The sequence below is a fragment of the Sorex araneus genome, chromosome X, assembly GCF_027595985.1.
Source record: "Sorex araneus isolate mSorAra2 chromosome X, mSorAra2.pri, whole genome shotgun sequence".
NCBI lineage: Eukaryota > Metazoa > Chordata > Mammalia > Eulipotyphla > Soricidae > Sorex > Sorex araneus.
The window spans coordinates 64,582,586-64,596,355 of record NC_073313.1 but is presented as its reverse complement, the minus strand read 5'-3'; the positions used below and the strand labels follow the sequence as shown (position 1 = coordinate 64,596,355).

The window sequence follows — 13,770 nt, the reverse complement described above, 5'->3', positions numbered from 1 at the left end:
GGATGAATGAGGATAGTGTAATTTTACATTTACAATTGGGAATATGTTTACACTTTGCTTCTCATTCCTATAACTACAACTTTTGCTGGTTGTAAGTTTATGTTCCAAGAAAGATATATTTCTTTCAGAAAACCCAAGTGGGGTGGGGGAGAGGGGGGGTAGAGATGGAGAGAGATAGAGAATGTTGGGTAGAGTCTTTGATTCTGATCCAGCATAGTGCTGTATTAGGGGAACGAGCTCGACTTTGCATCCACTTCCCTAAAAGGACATCGTTTACATTGTCACAGATTATGCATATTCTTCGAAGAAGATGTATGGGTGGACAATAGATATATGAAATGGTGCTCTTCGTCACAAAAATCAGGGAAATGCAAATCAAAACAACAATGAGATATCACCTGACATCAGTAATATTGGCATACATCAAATAGAGTAGAATCAACCAGGGCTGATAGTATGGTGAGGAAGAAACCCTTATTGGGAATGCCATCAAGTTGAGCCTGTATAGAAAACAAATTAGATAGTTCTAAAAAAAGATTTGAGGGGTTGGAGTGATAGCAGAGCAGGTAGGATGTTTGCCTTGCACGCGGCTGACCCGGGTTCAATTCCCAGCATCCCATATGGTCCCCTGAGCATATTACTCGGGAGTAATTCCTGAGTGCAGAGCCAGGATAACCCCTGTATGTTGTCAGGTGTGACCCACAAAGAAAAAAAAATTGAACTTCTATATGCCCCAGCTGTTTGAAAAATTTTGGGCCACCCCCAGCTGTGCTCAGGGCTTACTGAGTTACTAATGGGGTGCTGGGAATCGAACCCGAATTAGCTGAGTTTCTCCCAAGTGGTGCTCAGGAGGCTTGGAGGTTCTTTTCCAGGTTTGCTGAGAGCCCCAAGGAGCAGTGCTACTCACGGCCTGCAGTTCTGTGCATACCTGTATCACCCTGGTGGTTCTCAGGGGCCTGCAGGGCTGCATCCAATGAGATTTGGGGGTCATGTGATAACAGGAATCAGACTGGTGTGAGTCAAATGCAAGGAAAAGTTCATAACTTTTCTAGGGTTTTGGGGGCGCCATGGCCCCGCGCGGGAAGAAGCGCAAAGCCGAGGTGGCGGCGCTGGCGGCGACGGCCGAGAAGCGGGAGAAGGTGGGCAGCGAGCTGGAGGAGACGGTGGTCGTCATCGAGCGCTGCACCAGCTGACGTGTCTACGGGTGCAACGCCGCAGCCCTGAGCCAGGTGCTGCGCCAGGCGGCCCCAGAGCTGCCCGTTAAAGTGAACCCCGCCAAGCCCCGGTGGGGCAGCCTCGAGGTGACGCTGCTGTGCCCGGACGGCAGCCGTGCGCAGCTCTGGACTGGGATTAAGAAACCGCCCCCTCCCCCCCCCCCCCCGCGCAAACTCAAGTTCCCGGAGCCGCAGGAGCTGGTGGTGGACTGAAGAAGCACCTCCCGTAGGGACGCCCTCGCGAATGAGCTTTCTGTTCTGGTGGTGTTGGAGCATCCATGATGGAACATGACCAAACGTCAGTCATGTGCCTGAAGCCAAGTTTCTTTCTCTCCAGAAATGACAGTTCAGGAAACCCCAGTAAGGCACTGAAAAAGTCTTGGATTTGGTTTGCTTAACAAAAGTTGAAACAAACCGTTTGAATAGTAAAACAATTAAAAAAAAAACCAACCCTTATTGGGAATGCCATCAAGTTGAGCCTGTATAGAAAACAAATTAGATAGTTCTAAAAAAAGATTTGAGGGGCTGGAGTGATAGCAGAGCAGGTAGGACGTTTGCCTTGGGTCTGGAAGCTTGAGCTGCCAGACCCAAAAGAAGAAAGTTCATCTGATAAGTCATCAAATAGATACTATACATACATTTTTATAAAAATAAAATAAATAAAATCTCAGATTAGAGTTGTGTAGACCAGTGAGTGCTCAGGCATAACATTAGTGATTTAGTCATTATATGAGAAAAAAATGTTGTTTTCTTCTTCATCTTCCAAAGTTCTTTGGGCTGCTTTTGTATTTAAATTGCCACAAGACAGACAAATGGGAAGAAAGACAGATTGTTTTGTCCATTTGGAAGCATCATAATATCAGAAGGAGCACCGAGCATCAGTTTCTATATCTCGTTTTGACAAGGAAAGAATGCATTTGTGAAGAACTGACAAGACAAAGAGACTTAAACTTTATGAGTTAGCCAAACCTAAGTAGGGTTTGTTACACAATGACTTAACTTCTATCTCAGAATTCCCTATCTCTTTGAGATTTTTAAATTTTTTTGATGCATTTCACTGCTAAGGCTTATTTCATGCTTTTAAGAACATTGGGGTGGGGTGTCAGAGTGTCCCTTTGATGCTTTCTGTCTCATTCTTGAAGTAACATTAATTCAAAGTAATTGTGACACTGCTTTGGCAGATACTGGGATTGCTTGCCCTGAACTTCAACACTTCGCCAAATCTTGGTAGTAATTTGGGCTGCCATCAGGATAATGTAGGTGGTGAGAGAGTACTGCATTTTCCTATAATTCCTTGTTTTTAGCAATTGGATATAATACCAGCTGGAGGAAGCTTGAGCTGCAAACAGTCTTCCTGATCATGCTGTCCACAGGTATAATTTGCATAAGGGGAAACTGAGGCTCAGAGAATGTAATTTGTGAGGTGATTCAGAAATGACTTCCAAACCCTTGAGCTCTAGCTCAATTACTCTCAGCCTTTATTTAGGGTAGCTGTATGGTGACGTGTTTGCCAAATGTTTTAAAATATGAATTGCGTTTTGGGGAGGCAATCAGGCTCCCAAGTTTCTGGGTATCTCAGGAAGGCCATTGTTCTTTGTCTTTAACTCAGTCATTTTGCATCTTCGGCAGCTGTCTGTAAAAAATGGGACAGCTTTCCTTATTACTTGCAAGTATCTCAGACACTTTTCTTTCTGCAAGATGTAAGCAGTAGTTTCAGAAGCTATTGGCAAATATCTTGCAGGACAGTCATCTGATCAAATGAGTTTTGGAGAAATACAGGTTGAAAATGCATTATAAATATGAAAGAAGGGACTGGAATGATAGTACAGCAGGTAGGGCATTTGTCTTGAACATGAGAAACCTATGTTCTATCCCCAACATTCCGTATGGTCCCCTGAGCACTGCCAGGAATGGTCCCTGAGCACACAGCTAGGAGTAAACCCTGAGCATGGCTGAGTGTGCCACATAACAACAAAAACAGAAATGTGGAAGGAAAGCCAATTCTTTTCGCAGCTGATTTTCTTTGACTGGGGAGCTTCCAGAAATCAGCAGACCCAGGGATTATCCTGGAAATTCTTGGGCAACCTCCAGCCCCTCTCTGGTCTGATATTCTAACAAACTAAAGAGTGGTATGTGTAGCTCCTGAGTGTGGGGGGTGGCTTGGGGTTGATTGTGGAAAGTTTCAAGTATTAGTGCATAGGAAAGCTTTTCTCAACCTCCCCCCTAATTCAGAGAGGAAAGAACACCAGAATGAATCTGGTAGAAAACCATTAGAAAAACCAGAATGAAATGTGAGGATGAGAATGCAATTGAGATGGTTCATTTTTGAATTCCCTGGAGAGCAGAGTGAGATGCAGTAGTTTTCAATCATGATCTCTGGTTAAGTGCTATTCCACAGACATGAAGGTTGAAATCCACTGGGCTAACAGATATGCCATCCTGAGATCCAAGAGCAATACTGGGATATTGATGAAGCACCAGGTTTTTAACACATGAAGGGGGTGTAGAAGCAATGTTCATTTGATCCTTGTTGCACTGTGAGGCCAGTAGGAGAAGTGTGGCATATGATTGAAATGAAATTTAAGTGTTTGGAGGCACTCTTTCAAAAAAAATTAAATTCTGAATATATTATTATAGTCTAGGTAATAGGCTTACAATAGTATTCAAGTTTTTGGTATTGATATACAAAGTGACTGGACATCCCCACCACCAAAAGGCCCATGAGCTTCCCTTATCCCTTTGGCATCTTTGTTCCAACATTACTTGCTCCAACCTGAGTCACTCTAGTGTTCTTGCATACTCTGTTCACATATATTGTTTTATTTATTTATTTATTTATTTATTTATTTATTTATTTATTTGCTTTTTGGGTCACGCCTGGTGATGTATAGGGGCTACTCCTGACTTTGCACTGAAGAATTACCCCTGGCGGTGCTCTGGGGACCATATGGGATTCTGGGAATCAAACCCGGGTCGGCCGAATTCAAGGCAAATGCCCTACCCGCTGTGCTATTGCTCCAGCCTCTGTTTCATTTATTTTTACACAAACCTTTGTTTTTGTTTTGGGGCCATATCCAGCGATGTTCAGGGGTTACTCGTGGCTCTACGCTCATTAAACCATTAGAAAAAAACAGAATGAAATGTAAGGATGAGAATGCAATTGAGATGGCTCATTTTTGAGTTTCCTGGAAAGTAGAGTGAGATGCAGGGATAACTGGTGGTACTCCAGGGGACCATTTGGAATTCTGCAGATCCAACTTGGGTCAATCATGTGCAAGCAAGTGCCGTACCTGCTGTACTATCTCTCCAGGCCTTATTTTCAATGCAATATTATGTCTCTAAAAGTAAATAACATTTTGTTATATATCACGAATAGCGGTTGGGCTTTCACCTTTCATGCGGCCAACCCGAGTTTGATTCCTCTGCCCCTCTTGAAGATCCCGGCAAGCTACCGAGAATATGGAGCCCGCGTGGCAGAGCCTGGCAAGCTACCCGTGCGTATTGGTTGATTTCCGAATGTTAAACCATCCTTGCATCACTGGGATGAATTCCACTTGGTCATCATGTATGATCTTTTTGATGAGTTGTTGGATCCTATTTGCTAATATTTTGTTGAGGATCTTCTAATCAGTGTTCATCAGGGATATTGATCTAGCTACCCGTGCATATTGGATATGCCAAAAACAGTAACAATAAGTCTCTCAATGAGAGATGTTACTGGTGCATGCTTGAACAAATCGATAAGCAACGGGATATATCACGAATATATATATATATCACGAATATACACGAATATATATATATATCATGAATCACAAAATCCCATTAATCATCGATTTCTCGAGCAGGCTCAGTAACCTCGTCATTCTTCCTTTCCCTGAGATCTTAGAAGTCTCTCTCGACTTGGCCCTCCCAATGATGTCGCACTGGAGGTTCTTTCAGGGTCAGGGGAATGGGATCCAGCTTGTTACTGGATTTAGCATATGAATACACCATGGGAAGCTTGCAAGGCTGTCCCATGTGGGCAAGAGACTCTCAGAAGCTTGCCAGTTTCTCCAAGAGGGAGAAGTAGGCTACAAGATATTGCTTCTGGGAGCTTGCTTTTAAGTCTCTGGATGTTGGCCATTGATGGGATTACACACACCTGGGTTTCTCTGCTGGTGCCTTCATGCGTGAGGCCCATCTGAATATGTGGAGAGGGGCCTCAAGCATGGTTGTAGCTAGGTTCTGGTAGTCTCCGGCCACTGGGAGCTCTGCTAGGGGTGGGGAGGGAAGCTGGAGCCCATCCCCTTCGAGGGGCCCTGGGGAAGACAGCCAGGCATGCGGGCAAGAGACTGCCTAGTTCGAAAGTAGTGAGTGGTCGCAAGCTTAACCTAAAGTCAACCTGCAGCAAACTCTCTCTCTATATATATATATGTATGTATGTATATGCATATATATATGTATAGATATTATTTTTAAGGGGGCCACACCTGGCAGTGCTCAAAGTTTATTCCTGACTCTGTGCTTAGTGCTTATTCCTGGCAGTTCTCAGGAAACCGTATGTGGTGTTGGAGATTTATTCCAGGTCGGATATATGTAAAGTGAGTGTCCTACTCGCTTAACTATTGCTCCGGTCCCAAGTTACTACTTTTATTTTGGGAGCTACAACCTGGGGCAATCCAAGGACCACGTAGTGGGGGGATGATTTGGGCCACCTATATGTGCTGATTAGGGCCAGTGCACATGCATGTGCAGTTCTTGGTCACCTAAGTTCACGTAAGCTCAGATCTGGAAGGAGACCCCACACCATTCTGCAAGCTCCTACTACAGGTAATCAACTATTTCGAGAATGACCACGTTTATTACATTTTCTGTTCCAAGAACTGCCCAGCACAGTGTTCTGCCGTTTTGGCAATGCCTGCGGCACAGTGTCCAATATATCGTTATGCACTATATGGTTACTGAGCACTTATCACATAACTGCTGTGATTGAGGAACTGATTGCTTGAGTTCATTTGATTTTATTTAAAATGTGCATGTAAATAACCACTTGAGCCCAGCAGCTGCTGCAGTGAGCACTGGAGGCATGGCCAACAGGAGCTTCAGAGAACAAGCAAGAGGAGTTCCTCAAGGCTGGAAGCATCAGCCCAGTGAAGGTGTCTGGTGACTCTGCTGCTAGTAGGTGCAGTGCCACGTGGCCCGAAAGACACTAGGGAAGGAGCAACGTGACTAGGCCTGGAGCCCACAGAGCCCTGTGACAGTTAAAAAAGGGGTGTGGCCAGGGTAACATCAGCATCTGGCCTCGTGCAGAGCCAGAGCACCCTGAGGAGGCTTCTGGGTGTCTGGCAGCCATTGGTGGCAGACGTGTTGGTGTGGCCGGAACTCGTTGGTGCCATGGCAGCCGCCGTTGGCTCCCTGCGCGGGAAGAGCAGAATGAGGATTAGGATTCTGCGCAGTGACCGTTATCGACCCATTCCGGTCATGCCGCGATTCACTGCGGAGAACCCGGCCCTGGGCTCACAACCCGGCTACAGTGTGGTGGGCCTAACGGCCACCCGGGCCGCCCTGCCGAGACCCAGCTGGCAGGCGTCCCTGCGTGGGTTCCAGTCCAACAGGCGCTGCCCCTTCACCAGGATGCTCACTCGGAGACGCTTTGGGCTGCTGCTGATTGGCCTCTGGGTGCTGCTGCTGCTGGGCTACTGCTTGAGAGCCGGTGAGAGGAGAGTGGCCATGGTCAGCTGGGAGGGGGCGGGAAGGCCGCGGGTGTCGGGACTGGGAGGGGAGGAGAAGGCCTCATGGCGCCCAGAGTTGGGGCAGGGTGGGAAGGCGTCACGGCGCCCGACTGTGGGGGTTGGGAGGCGGGAAGGCGTCAGGGCACCCGGACTGTGGGGGTGGGGCGGGAAGGCATCATGGCGCCCAACTGTGAGGATGGGACGGGAAGGCATCATGGCGCCCAACTGTGGGGGTTGGGAGGCGGGAAGGCGTCACGGTACCCAGAATGTGGGGGTGGGGTGTGAAGGCATCATGGCGCCCAGACTGTGAGGATGGCACGTGAAGGCATCATGGCGCCCAACTGTGGCGGTTGGGAGGCGGGAAGGCGTCAGGGCACCCAGACTGTGGGGGTGGGGCGGGAAGGCATCATGGCGCCCAGACTGTGAGGATGGGACGGGAAGGCGTCATGGTGCCCGACTATGGGGGTTGAGAGGCGGGAAGGCCTCAGGGTACCCAGACTGTGGGGGTGGGGCGGGAAGGCGTCATGGCGCCCAAACTGTGAGGATGGGACGTGAAGGCATCATGGCGCCCAACTGTGGGGGTTGGGAGGCAGGAAGCTGTCACATCACCCAGACTGTGGGGGTGGGGCGGGAAGGCATCATGGCGCCCAGATGTGAGGATGGGACGGGAAGGCATCATGGCGCCCAACTGTGGGGGTTGGGAGGCGGGAAGGCGTCAGGGCACCCGGACTGTGGGGGTGGGGCGGGAAGGCATCATGGCGCCCAACTGTGAGGATGGGACGGGAAGGCATCATGGCGCCCAACTGTGGGGGTTGGGAGGCGGGAAGGCGTCACGGTACCCAGAATGTTGGGGTGGGGTGTGAAGGCATCATGGCGCCCAGACTGTGAGGATGGCACGTGAAGGCATCATGGCGCCCAACTGTGGCGGTTGGGAGGCGGGAAGGCGTCTCGGCACCCAGACTGTGGGGGTGGGGTGTGAAGGCATCATGGCGCCCAGACTGTGAGGATGGGACGTGAAGGCATCATGGCGCCCAACTGTGGCGGTTGGGAGGCGGGAAGGCGTCATGGCACCCAGACTGTGGGGGTGGGGCGGGAAGGCATCATGGCGCCCAGACTGTGAGGATGGGACGGGAAGGCGTCATGGTGCCCGACTATGGGGGTTGAGAGGCGGGAAGGCCTCAGGGTACCCAGACTGTGGGGGTGGGGCGGGAAGGCGTCATGGCGCCCAAACTGTGAGGATGGGACGTGAAGGCATCATGGCGCCCAACTGTGGGGGTTGGGAGGCAGGAAGCTGTCACATCACCCAGACTGTGGGGGTGGGGCGGGAAGGCATCATGGCGCCCAGATGTGAGGATGGGACGGGAAGGCATCATGGCGCCCAACTGTGAGGATGGGACGGGAAGGCATCATGGCGCCCAACTGTGGGGATTGGGAGGCGGGAAGGCGTCACGGTACCCAGAATGCGGGGGTGGGGTGTGAAGGCATCATGGCGCCCAGACTGTGAGGATGGGACGTGAAGGCATCATGGCGCCCAACTGTGGCGGTTGGGAGGCGGGAAGGCGTCACGGCACCCAGACTGTGGGGGTGGGGCGGGAAGGCATCATGGCGCCCAGATGTGAGGATGGGACGGGAAGGCGTCATGGCGCCCGACTGTGGGGGTTGGGAGGCGGGAAGGCGTCAGGGCACCCGGACTGTGGGGGTGGGGCGGGAAGGCATCATGGCGCCCAGATGTGAGGATGGGACGGGAAGGCATCATGGCGCCCAACTGTGGCGGTTGGGAGGCGGGAAGGCGTCAGGGCACCCAGACTGTGGGGGTGGGGCGGGAAGGCATCCTGACGTCCCGACTAGGGGGCGGGGCAGAAAGGCCTCAAGGTTCCCAGACTGTGGGGATGGTGTGGGAAGGTTTCATGATGCCCAGATTAAGTGGTGGGAGTGATGGGAAGGCCTCATGGAGTCCAGACTGGGAGGTGGTGGGGCAGGAAGGCGTCATGGCCCTCAGACTTGGAGGGGGCAGGGTGGAAAGGCTTCATGGTGTTGGGATTTTGAGAGAGATGGGAAGGGCATGGCACGCTGAGACAATAGGGTAGGTGGGAAGGGCAAGAAGCTTTGAGAAAATGGGAGAAAGCTGTCCCCTTCCTTCCTCATTCCCTGCCCCCAGCTTCTCAGCTTCTTCCAAGATTCAATCCCACTAAAGTTTTTGGATTTCAGTCCTGACTTATTCTGCCCAAATACCCAACCCCCTAACCCACAATTTTAACCACTGGTGGGGCAGGTAGCAGGCTCAAAGGACTGAAGTTCGTTTGTGGCATGCAGGATGCAGTATTCTGTGGTTACCTTCAAGGCCACCTGGAGCAACCAGGCAGGGAGTGATGCCCCTCCCTCCACACACACACATTGGGAGTGACCCCGTTAGGCCCGTCCCACTCTCCCCCACCCTCTCTGTCATACTTCCTTCTGGGAGAGAAGGACGTGTGTCTGAATGGTGGCCGGTGACAAGATTATCTGGCACTTATGGGCATGACTGATGAGTCACTGGAGATGGGGAGTTGGGGGTGGGGAGGGGGAATATGGGCAGAGGACCTCCGTTTCCAGTCCCGTTGAACTAGAATTCTCAGTCATAAAGTCCTGAAACCTGGGTTTTCTGGAGGTTCTCCCATGGGTGAGGCTCTGCCGGAGCATGTGGAGAGCAGCCATGAGCATGGCGACAGTTAAATTCTGAGAATTTTCTTTGCAGCTCATTTTCTACTGAGAAATTTTTATGTGATTTTGGGTATGTAGGTATACAAATCCTAGAAATTTATTTTCGAGTAAATTGCTCAAGAGTTATGCAACCCCATCTGGATTGCAGCCCACAGTTGAAAAATCTGGAGCTGTGGTTTAGAAAGCCTCTGTGAATCAGAATCAGCCTATGAACTGGTGGTTGAAACCTCTGATCTAGAGTACACTATAATCCAATTTGACTGATGTCCTTTTAAAAAAGAAAAATTTGGACAGAGATAAGCATTCATGGATGAATGACTGCATTAAAATGTGTATGCCATACTATAATACTCTAGGGTCACAATCAAATTATTTTATTTCTCAGTGTGTTTTCATTCTCCAAGGTAGAGGATTATCATATACAAGCCAAGGAACCTTATTCCAGGGCACTCAAAGAAACCAACTTGACTTTTAACTTCTAGCCCCCAGAACTGTGGAAAAACACATTTTCATTGTTTGAAGCCATACACTCTGAGAAATAAAAGAAAATAATTTGACTGTTGCCCTGGAGTATTACGGTATGACACACATAGTCCTAGAGCGCAAAGGGGGATTCTTTCTAGACATAACTTTTAAGGTTTAATGCCACCGAGGGAAATTGAACTCGAGGGACCCAAGATAACAGTGTGTATTGGAGACTAGTGAAATATTGGAGATGGGAAAGGTAATCTCATTTCTCCTGGTAGTTTGCTGTAACCTGTTGTATGTCTTTATTGCATATCACTTTTAGGGGAGGATTTAAAAAAGTGGAAGAAATAAAGTTTGACTAGTAGGTAATATTTTCAAAGTGTTCTAACTCTGCGATAAAAGCATAGTACTAGTTTTTGTATATTAGAATTTATGTGTCACCTTTGGGGAATGAATGAAGCAGTGCACATAGAAGGCCTGGTTGCCTGCTGTGTGCCTCATTAGGCATCAGCTTTCTCTGGATTTAACCATTCGTTCATGTGGCATAGTTGGAGAAGCCCTGAACTAGGAGTTAGTTGGCCTGAGATGTCTTGGTAGTGACTCTGATTTGTTAGGCTGTAGTTACTATATCTAAAACTGACATTTTACTATATGGGTGTTTCTCCCTATCATAGTCGTTTGTATAAAATCTCTATAATTCTTGGTTATATTTTTGGAAAATTTGGCTACACCTAAAGGTTATTAAGAGTTTTCTCCTAATATTTGCTGAGATTAAACCTTGGCCTTCATACATGAGCTTTCTTTCTGGCCCAGTTCTTGGTTATCTAAATATTACCAGTTTTTAATGTTTTTTCTTTGAACTCCCTTGCCTTTTCCACAATGTTTTGTTGTGCTGTGTTTAGGGGTCATACCTGGTGGTACACAGAGCTTCCTCCTGGCTCTGTGTTCAGGGATCACTCATGGAGGGACTCAGGGTACCAAATGGGGTGCTGGGATCAAACCCAGTTTAACTAAATACAAGGCAAATACTCTGGCCTCATTCCATAAAAGTATTTTTAAAAGGAAACTAGGATATAGTTACTATAAATAGAAAAGTGCTTTTAAGAGAATTATTTATTTGAAATTCTTTAAAATGGTGTCATTTATAAAAATATGTGAAAAAGGAATATTCAGTTTAAAGCTATAAACAGTTAAAATTAACAGTGAAAAGTGACAAAAAGCTTTACTTATTTTATATTGTTCTAAGAATTCAATATGACTTCATCTGACCCCTAAAATATTTAAAAATATTATCCCAAGTTTAAAGACAACAAAACCAAGGCATAGCAGTTTATTGCCTTGCTTAGGTTCTTAACTAAGTGGTAGATGGCAAAGCCAAAGTATGCAGTCAGGTGTTTAAAGACGGGGCATGGAAAGATTACAGTATGTGTAGACCCTCAGCTTAATAAAGCCTAAGCAGAATTCTTTGCAAATTGATACCGTTATGTCTATTCACATTCGGTCTCCCAGGCCTTTAATCTAGTTCTTTACCCGAGAGACTTGGCTGCAGAGCAAGACTGGCAACTAATTTCTAAATGAAAAGGCACAGCCTCTTGTTCAACACTTATTATGAATTTCAGGATGATAGCAAGCATTAAACCAGCATGCAGCTCTTTTAAGCACCAGACTCTCTATGACTGTGCAAATGGCTTGCTCATGAATACCTTTGATTTGAGGTTTTGTCCCATTTAAAATGTAGTTAGGTATTATTCTGCTTTTTTCCTTTGGTAATAGAGAAATTACAAAAGTCCAAGTTGTGATTGGGAAGTGAAATTGATTCTTTACTATTTCTTGATGCCATTAAAAGAAACTGGTTTCTAATCTTTTGTTTTCTGAGCATATTAATAAGTGTATAGATGCAAATTAGAGACCCAGAGGATGGAAATATTCAGCATATGAAATGTAATGGGGGAAGGGAAAGATACTGGAGTCTGTGTGTAAAGGAGAATATGAGAAGACCCAGATGCTGGCTGATGCAGATTTGGGAGGGGTGAATATATAGGGGGAAGAAATAACATGGGTGTTTAAGATTTTATAAAGGCTTTCCCTATTGTGAGTGATGCCAACTTTGTGTGATACCATAATAGTGTTGATATGTTTCCCTCTGTCACAGGCACACACACATATACAAGCATGCACACTTTTAATTTTTTATTTTTACATTTTTATTAGAGAATCAATGTGATGTACAGTTACAAACTTATGAACTTTTGTGTTTGCATTTCACTCATACAGTGATCATTTGCCCATCCCTCCACCATTGCCCATTCACCTCCACCAATGATCCAAGTATCCCTCCCACCACACCCACTCCATGCCCCACCACCCCATCCTGCCTCTGAGGCAGGGCATTCCCTTTTGTTCTCTCTCCTTTTGGGTGTTGTAGTTTGCAATAGAGGTATTGAGTGGCCTTCATGTTTGGTCTATAGTCTACTTTTAGTTCGCATCTTCCAACCCGAACGGGTCCTTCCAACATCCTCAACTTAGTATTCCCTTCTCTATCTCAGCTGCCTTTTCCCCCAGCATGTGAGGCCAGTTTCCAGGATGTGGTGCAGACCTCCTGATCCTTATCTATACATCTCTTAGGTGTTAGTCTCCCACTCTGTTATTTTATATTCCAAAGATGAGTGCAATATTTCTATGTCTGTCTCTCTCTTTTTGACTCATTTCACTTAATATGATACTTTCCATGTTGATCCACTTATATGCAATTTTCATGAATTCATCTTTTCTAACAGCTGCATAAAATTCCATTGTGTAGATGTACCAAAGTTTCTTTAGCCAGTCATCTGTTTTTGGGCACTCTGTTTTTTTCCAGATTTTGGCTATTGTAAACAGTGCTGAAATGAACATACAAATGCAGATGCCGTTTCTCCTATACCTCTTTGCATCTCTGGGATATATTCCCAGGAGTTATATTGCTGGGTCAAATGGGAGCTCAATTTATAATTTTTTTAGAATCGTCCATATTGTTTTCCAAAAGGGCTAAACAAGTCGGCATTCCTACCAGCAGTGAGGAGAGTCCCTTTCTCCCTACATCCACGCCAACACTGGTAGCTTTTGTTCTTTTGGATGTGGGCCAGTCTCTGTGGTGTGAGGTGGTATCTCACAGTTTTTTTTATCTGCATCTCCCTGATGATTAGTGACATAGAGCATTTTCTCATGTGTCTTTAAGCCATTTGGATTTCTTCTTTGAGAAAATTTCTGTTCATTTCCATCCCCCATTTTTTTATGGGTTTGGGAGTTTTCTTCTTGTAGAGTTCAACCAGTGCCTTGTATATCCTTGATATCAACCCCTTATCAGATGGGTATTAGTTGAATACCCTCCCATTCTGTAGAATGTCTTTGTATTTTGGTCACTGTTATTTTTTGAGGTGCAGAAGCTTCTTAGTTTAAGGTAGTCCTGTTTGTTTATCTCTGTTTTCACTTGATTGATCAGTGGTGTGTCATCCTTGAAAATACCATTAGCTTCAATGTCGTGGAGGGTTTTGCCAACCTTGTCTTCCTTATACCTTATGGATTATGGTCTGATGTTGAGATTTTTAATCCACTTTGACCTGACTTTTGTACCTGGCGTTAAGTAGAGATCTAAGCCCATTTTTTTTGCATATTGCTGTCCAGTTTTGCCAGCACCA

At 46.7% G+C, this 13,770-nt stretch overlaps 1 protein-coding gene and 1 pseudogene across 1 annotated transcript in view; both read left to right on the top strand.

The window, feature by feature from the left end:
• FMR1NB (FMR1 neighbor) overlaps positions 1-13,770 on the top strand; it is a 63,700-nt gene that overhangs the window by 614 nt on the left and 49,316 nt on the right. The window lies entirely within an intron of this gene.
• Positions 1,068-1,427, top strand: LOC101539579 (selenoprotein H-like; annotated as a pseudogene).